This window comes from Centroberyx affinis, unplaced genomic scaffold (genome assembly GCF_046629955.1).
Source record: "Centroberyx affinis isolate AG114_WGS23_722 - 3 ecotype Tasmania unplaced genomic scaffold, CSIRO-AGI_Caff_v1 ptg003957l_1, whole genome shotgun sequence".
In the NCBI taxonomy this organism is placed as follows: Eukaryota; Metazoa; Chordata; class Actinopteri; order Beryciformes; family Berycidae; genus Centroberyx; species Centroberyx affinis.
In genome coordinates, this window is record NW_027281779.1 from 67,844 (window position 1) to 76,766 (window position 8,923).

Sequence of the window (8,923 nt, forward strand, 5' to 3'; positions counted from 1 at the left end):
CACCTTGTTTTCCCATCAACAAGTTGCGCTGCATCGGTTGCGTTTCCCGTACGCATACAAACGAATACGATCACCGCTCGAACGGTTGTTAAGGAGTTGCTGGGGTGGTTTGTACCATGAAGCAGGGCTGCAAACGGTTGGGGAGTGCCAGAGGGAGGCATGGGGCCGGTACACCACCAGAGACACCCAAGGGAGAGGACACTGAACACTGTGCACCCTGCATACACGCTGTAATTCATACATTTCATACCTTTTCTGCTTAATCCCAGCAAGCATCTGACAGATGGTACTGTGCAGGAAAAAGTCCTTAGGTTTGCATGACTTGCAGGTTTGATGTCCACCCAAAAAATACATTCTGTGTTGTAACTGTCAGTTTCAATATGTTAAATATCTCCATTTGCTTTATTCTTACTTTATCTTCTTTGCTGTAGCCTATTATTTTATTAAAAATAATAGGGTAGACATCAGTACTTACTTTGTTTTCAAGCATGACAAAAAACAGTCAGACCAGTCAGATCACAGATCATTTGGATCATTTTATTTACATAAAATAAGACAAAGGGAAGAGAGCAAAGAAAATTTGTGCATCAGTTGCCTTTTGCACTGCAAAAACATTTTCACATTAAGATAACGATTGATTTAATAAAAGTTTATCACTTCATTACAACGTGTCTTTATTGCCCTTAAAGGGGCAATAAGTAATATTTTTACTACCCCGCAGCACAAAATGTCCATAATATAGAGGGTTGATAGGGTTGTTGATCAATACCAATTACTCAACACAGTATTGACTTTACAGAATATAGCTTGGCGATATATTACTTCTTTGCTAAACGTTTCAGTTGGATATCTGCTCTAATTAGCTAACTTACTCTGCATTTCAAAAATGCTGTCAAAAAATTACTGTTTGTGTCAATATGATTTGTGTAGGCGGAGATAAGTTCTATCAATGTTACTACAATTCCTACTGATTGCCAATAGAGGGCAATAAAGGTCAGATGACTTAGCGCCCGTTTAACATCAAATCAAATCACTAAATTATATATCTGCAAAACTATAACGCACTGTACGTATTCATGCAGTGTAAACAACTGTTTCACAAGGGGTTACAGATACTCCGTTGTTGCTAAAAGTGTGTTAAAAATGTTAAAATAATGTGGAAACTTTTGGGTGGTTTGACTGGTTTCTTGGGTTTCTTCACCTCCTCAAACATTAGATCATGAGATCCTCCCATCACCTGACCTGTGAGGTCACACCCATGTCACACCACAGAGTACAATACATTTGATATACTTCTACAAGAACCTTTTTCTGTTGGACAACTGAACGCCTCACCACAGCCAAAGGCTCAGACGTTACATGTCAGCAAAGTCTGTTGTTCACGTGGAAAAACGAGACATTCAAGACGCTCTGGAAATCTGTTAAAAAGATACTCTGCAGCAAATAAAACCAATAAACATTCCTCAGCGCAAATGTTTCTAGATGTTTTTTTGCATACATTTCAGACAGAGATGGAGCTGGAAAAATGCTCATCTTAAATTCACTGGCATTTACTCTTGGATTACTTGCATGTCTGCTTTGTCTGACTGTTGACAATCATAGTCAATTCTGTGTCTGTGATGGTTAATGATTAATGACAGTTCACAGCCAAGTTTAGTATGCTTTATTGTATCTATAAGACACCTCGTCACATCCCAAACAGGGTTACTATAACAGAAAATGACTTGTATACTAAAATGTAATATGATAATACAGTATATTTGAAAGCCTGTGGAGATCATAAGGTGGGGATGTCATCACCAGCACCTTGTTTTTCTCCCTCTCCCAGTTCCGGTTGCTACGATGGGAATCAAACTGATGCAATATCGGCCCAGCTCAGCTCCTGTACTCTCTGGGTGCATGAGCGCTCTCTAATTTTGGCTTGAAGTGTTCATGCAAGTGTGAGTCAGTATGGTCGCTGGCCGTTTCAGAGGAAAAAAGATAAGACTAGAATAAAAGCGGTTATGAAACGACTGCGATAGGAGCCGCTGTACTGTAAATAGTGTGTCATCTTTCGTAGCATCCCATTTTTTTTGGGGGCCTTTTTCCTAAATATCTTTCATATAATGTCACAATCGCTATGAGGTATAAGCTTTTATAATACATAAAGGCAAAAAACAGTATATTAAATGCCCCAATGAGGCACATGATTAGCCGTGTTCGGATGCACGGCCATTAACTCCCTTTAACTCCCTGCAGACCAACCGCACCTTTGTGTACCTGCTTAACGCTTCAATAGCCCACCCATGCCAGGACTTGTGCCCCCCCGCCCCCCCCCCCCCCCCCCCCCAGCCCCACCCCCCATTGTGGGGAACCTGCTGTTGGCTTGGCCCAGTCCGCCTCTGTTGCTCGGAGGATTTGTTAAGAAGGTGGTCATTACATTTCCCTATAGGAGAATACGGCCCCATCTGTAGAGGGACCCGACGCGGCAGATGGGAAGACGGAGATGGGAACGGGGCCAATTAAGACAGGGGACGACCAGATGACATGTGAGAAAGTCAGAGTGTGGGATAGTGCGCAAAGAGATGCGCTGTGGTGATTTCATGGGTCTCCGGTCTCCTCTACCTGCAAACCATAAATAATATCACAGCACTTCTCTTTAGGACTTATAATTCCTTTGTTTCTGAACTCCCGTGCATGGCAGTTCAGTTCGCGACCATTTCCCCAAGATGCTAACGAATTTTCAGAGAGTTTCAGAGAGAATTTGCAGAGAAAGATGTCTGCCACGTTCCCTATAGCGTGATGTCCCAGAATTCAAAGCGTTTCAATGTCAACTTCCATTGTTGTCGACGTGTTGTCCACCATAAAATACCTACTACTGAACTTGGAAATGGTTTGCAGGCGATTATTTTTCAGAAATTTGAGGGTGTTCTATTATCCCCGGTCTAAAAAAAATACTAAATACTAACTGGAACAGTGCAGTAAAACCACCCTTAAAGGATAAGTTTGGCAATTTTGGACCTATATATAGGTCAGCTGTCAGTTGAAACAGCGAGCTCCGTTGCTAGCTTCTTGCTGCTAACAATGAGTCCAAATAGGGTTTGTCAAAATATCTCCAAAAAAGCCAGTCTGTGAAAAAAATATGGCGACCAGCCGACATATTTTTATCCACAGACCGGAAAGCAGCAGCACCGCAATATATCCGCTCTGTGGATAGTCTTCTACCAAACTCTAACCAGATCCACGTGTGATTATTTACAGTCTGACCCGACCGTCTGCTAAACTAGATCACGCCGCCAGTAACGCACTTTCACCCCACAGCAGTCTGTGCTGCAGCAGAGAAAAATAGTGCTGCGATTTCCCGATTAGTGAAAGTGGTGGTGGATGTTTCTCAACTCCCCTGTGGAGCCTACAAATGGCTTTTTTGGAGATATTTTGACAATTAAACCCCATTTGGACTAACTGTTAGCAAGAGGCCTAGCAACGGAGCTCGCCGTTTCAACTAGCTGAGTCAGTCTGGAGCTGGTCTGGAGTCAGTCTTCTCTGCAGGTCCGAGTACTACAGGTATTTGCCAAACTTTGCCAAATTGCTAAACTTTAATGCTGACATGAGCAAGGGTGGACGAAACAGATTACATTAACATTTGTTACTGCTATTTGTTACTTTCTTTTGTTACTGTTAGCCTTTTCATGTAGGCTACTACTTTTTTTCTTCTTTCTTGTTTTAAGTCACTAAATTTACCTTTACTTAAGTATGTTTTGACTTAATTAATTGTACATTTGAAATTGCATCCATTACAGAGTACACATTTTGTAGACTCTACTAGCATTGCATCAGACCGGTCGGTCATAAATTAACGTTACATCTGAATTCAAATAAGCATGTGGAGGAAATAACTAGCTGTAACATTAAATACTCAAATGTATCCATGATAGTTGTTTAGTTAATTTAGTTAACATCCATCCAGGTACACTATTATTGGTTTGTATTAGCCTTGTTGTAGCTAGTTAGCTAGCCTTGCTAGCTAGTTGGATAGCTAGCAAAAGTACCGTCAATGCCATAACGTTATTGAAAAAAAAGGGGACAGACATTTTCCAGGGTTTTTTTTAATCACAGGTTGAATACTGACATGAATTTCAGAATCTTATTTTTCAAACACACAACATAGTCTGTAACATTATAGTATCACATATTGAACTCTGTCCTCTCGTCCTTTTTCTGTTAATGGGAAAGATCATATGTAACAATGTATTTTTAAGTAACTCATTAGCTTTTACTCTGAGTACCTTTTAATTGAACTACTCTTTACTTTTAATAGATTTTTAGAAGAAGTAATTTTGCTTCTACTTGAATAAACTTTCAGCAAAATAACAGTACTTGTTCTTGAGTAGGATATTTCAGTAAAGTCTCTCCACCACAGGACATGAACGATAGTAAAAATTAATCAATTCAGAGAAACAACACTGTGACTCTGAACATAAATTTGCTTTCAAAATTGTTGTCCAGTATGGTATGAATGTATGTTGAAACTTGCATGTAGCATGTTGATATTTTTCACATATTACATGCTACAGTATATGGATTATATTAGTACCATTAGGATTATGTACTATATACCTCACATCCTCTTGGACTGTGACAAACTAAATACACTTGCTCAGCCTGCTCTTCTGTTATTTTATGGTTATGTGTAAACATCACATCCTGAGTCATTGATCAGGATGTGCGTGAACTCTGTAAAACATCATAGGGGCAACAGCCACAGCATATATTTATTCATGTTGCACTTGTTTTCCCCACACATACTAGTCGTTGCCAGGGTTTCTTGTCTCCAAATAGAGGCGTGGGTTCAAATCCTACTTCTGACAAGCAGTTTTGATACTTGTTTTTGTCAGTTTCTCCTATTCCAGACTTTCAGACACTCTATAGATGAAAACCGAGGGGGCAAGAAGTCTTCCCCTGACCAACACCGTCCAGTTCGGCTCATCTAAAACCTCCAGGTCGTGTCGGTCTGTGTCGTCGGTTGCCTTACACAAACTGCGATGGACAAAAGGTGTTGTCTTAGCGATGTCTGCTGTTGAAGCCGGTTTTGCATCTTGGTTTGATTTGAACAAAAGCAGTCAGGAAGAGACTGGGCACGACAGAGCAGCCTTGTCTCCTGCAGCCGGCACAGCATCCGCTCGGTGAATGCAAAGTTATTTGCATAGGAAAATGTAAGTGTAGTCTTTGGGAGTAGGGGAGTTGGGAGTTACACACCTGCTAACATGACTGTGATCCTTCACTGGAGAATTCAGTTCATAGGAAACAAATGTATATTTGTACAGTGTTGACAGCAGCTAGTTTGCTGGTTATATTTTAAAGAGCCTTTTCTATCATTCTAGCATATGAAATTTTATTATATAGTAACTTCCAACCCACAATCCACGATATTCCACTCAAGAGTTTGCAAGTCCATCTTTACCCATCCTGTAATCCAGTGACCCTTTAAAGGAATAGTTCACCCAAAAATGAAAATTCTGTCATCATCTCCTCCCCCTCATGCCAAATGAAACACAGGTGAAATTTGTTAGTCCATATAACACACAGGGAGGTTGCCAGCACAACTTGGTAGCAGCCTTCTCCAAAACAACTGAAGTCAATGGGGACCTGTTCTTTAGAGTTCAAAAAAAAAAAACAGCCAAACAATCACACTGTGAATAGAAAGACCTATACACCATTATGTGTTGCAAATCAATCAGCTGTAGTTAAGATTTGCACTAAATGATGGTGTAAATATACTGTAGGTCTTTTTGGAACTCTGAAGAACTGGTCCCCACTGACTTCAGTTGTTTTGGAGAAGGCTGCTATGGAGTTGTGCTGGCAGCCTCCCTGTGTGTTATATGGACAAACTTCACCTGTGTTTCAACTGGCATGAGGGGGAGGAGATGATGACAGAATTTTCAGTTTTGGGTGAACTTCCTTTAAATCGCAGCCTAATGGTGTATGTAACAAAATACAAGGGTTATCCATGCTTATACAGTACATGGGTTATCATGCCTTTGTACTGAAGAACTGCTTAAGGAGACAGGAGGATGTTGCTGTCGGAAGCTGTTACCACACCCAAGAAATCCGACAAATAAATGCCCATGTGACAGGAAACTTGGTACCAAACGGATCGGCAGTGTTCTGCTGAATTACACTGCAGTTACTGGGAAAAGGGTTCGAGAAAGTTGTCCAACGCTGTGTGACACACACTCTCACTCAGCCAGACTGACGCAGACTGATTTGCCTCGGATGCAAATGTCAACCGAAGGAGCGCCGCAGTGACGGTACACATCCGAGAGCCGAAAAGACTCGCTTCAGGCAAAGGGAAAGAGATTTGACAGTAGCAGACAGGGATTTTGTGTCCGTCTGGCGAGGCCTCTGCTCCCGCTGTATGAATTCAGCCACGTCTTTCATATCGACAGCAGAGGCTCATGCAAACATATGAGATGGTTATTGTTGGGGGATATGAGTTGTCCAGCGCTTATGGGCATTTGCAGTCACAGGAAAATAGAGTCGATCGTAATGATGTGATGTTTAGGTACTTTTTTAATTCTGATGGAATAACGAAATTATTAAAGTGGTAGTTTCTAGTTCCTAGTTTGCGAAACATTTTGGGAATTTCTTGGTGTCACAAACTTTCAGAAGTATGTCTAGTATAAAAGTGACAAACACTGCAGCAAATCTACCACTTCTATTCACACCAATACAATCAACTCTACTTGGGAAAAAGCGAGTAATGTCTGCTGTAGTTTGTCGATGGTTGATATTAAATTCATAAATAAAAAACATATTTCGGATGTCACTGTGCCAACGAACGCTTTGAAGTTGCAACGACGAAATATCATCCCGCTATCATTCTGCTTCTTCCGATGTGATGTGAATGCAGCATGACTACCCAGTTCTTCTTCTTCTGTTTATTCCAAACGAACCAGAAACAGAAAACGCATCACTTCCTGTGCGCCAGAGCATTTTTCCCCCAGGAAAGAGCTACCAGACACCGGGTGTTTAGAACAGCTTTCATGAACTGGATATAAGTTGAATCACTATTGTGTTATATCAATCGACAAAAAGCCAAACAGGCATTTATTTATATGAAAATGCCCTGGATTATTACTTTAACATTAAGGTTAAGTATACATTGAGATATGGAGTTCCGGTTGGCCTGTGAATAAAGTTATGTTCCATAATGGTAATAACAGTGTGCGTTAGTGTCTGTCAGGAGAGCGCTGAGTTATACACACACACACACACCTTCCTTTGAAGTGTGTGTGTGTGTATGTTGGCGTGGTCTCTGTCTGCGGTCCCCCCACATGAATGGAGCCAGGCCCTGTGCAGTCGACAGCTGTCTCCTTTGAACGCCCAAAGACAAAAAAGCCTTAAATCCACCGGCCCCCCCCCCCCCCCCCCCCCCCCCCCCCCCCCTCTTTCATGTGTTCATTCGATACCGGTCTTCCTCGCCTTACTGTCACTCCATTCAGCTCCGTGGCCCAAGGCTGCAGCTTGTTACCATACTGCTTCCGACCTGAGGAGTCCGCGCTCCGTTCTTTACCTCCCAATGTATGGAAGCCCATTTCCGCCAGTGTGATGGAAAAAAAAAAGATCCTGTAAGTCATTATAATGAGAAACTTTCTCAAAATCTCAAATCTCAAAATACTTAGTTAGTACCTCAAAATGATGAATTAGTATCTCAAAATAATGAGTTATATCTCAAAATAATGAAAAACTTTCTCAAAACAATGACTTAGTATCTCAAAATACGGAACTCATTATTTTGAGATATTAAGTCATTATTTTGAGATATTAAGTCATTATTTTGAGATAGGCTACTAACTCATTATTTTAAGAAAGTGTCTCATTATTTTGAGATACTAAATATCATTATTTTGAGAAGGTTTCTCATTATTTTGAGATACAAAGTCAATATTTTGAGATACTAACTCCTTATTTTGAGAAAGTTTCTCATTATAATGACTTACAGGACCATTTTTTTTTCATCACACTGGCGGAAATGGGCTTCCATACCAATGAAATGGGCTTCCATACCAATGAGGAAAATAAAAGCTTTCAAATTCCAATGAACAGGAGTATCAGAATGCTTCCTAGCTTCTGCTGCAATGTTAATAATTCTAGGTTTGGATGCTCCTGGGATAAGAAGAAGGGTTTCCAAAGTCTGTTGGTATTATTCTATTTGGCATTTCAGATGAAAATTTGAAACATTTGATCAACTTTCTCTACCTGGGGGCTGATTTGGAGTTATAATTATGCCTATTCTTAGTGCAATAAAAGGGTTTTTAGCTGTGCCATTGGAGTACTGGGCACAAACAATGGAGAGAAAGGGAGGATTTTGAGTCTGCTATTCACAAATCCTCCAAAATGTACTCAGGAAAAATGGCCAAAATGGCTCAAAAACCTAAACTCACAAATAGAAGAAAAAACTCAAACGGAGATTCCCAAATGCAAAGTTTCCATTTCACCCATAAAGTGACAAGTGGAAAACGTGAAAAAGTTTATGGAGTAACCTGATCATCAGCGCAAACAGGCTTTATTCTATATCTGACTTGATCGGAGCGAGATTTAGAATAAAATTCAACTCATCATTTATAAACACCTTGAACTTTTTCCCCTTCGCCAAACCCCCCCCCCCCCCCCCCCCCCCCCCCCCCCGGTGAACGCCTCTAACGTTCCTTGGCTCGGGCTACAAAGTCACACTCAAACAAATCTTCCTCGCCGTGCCTCCCATACACCCCATGCCCTCCGATGAGAGAGAGAGAGAAAAAAAAAAAAAAAAAGGCCCATAGATGAAAGCTAAAAATAGCACGTGAGGAAGAGGAACGGGGAGGTCTTGCTGGCGGTGCGTCGCGCGATAACCCCGGCGGCCGGCCCTCTCTGTGTGTCCGACTGCCTCCCGTTCACCGAGGGT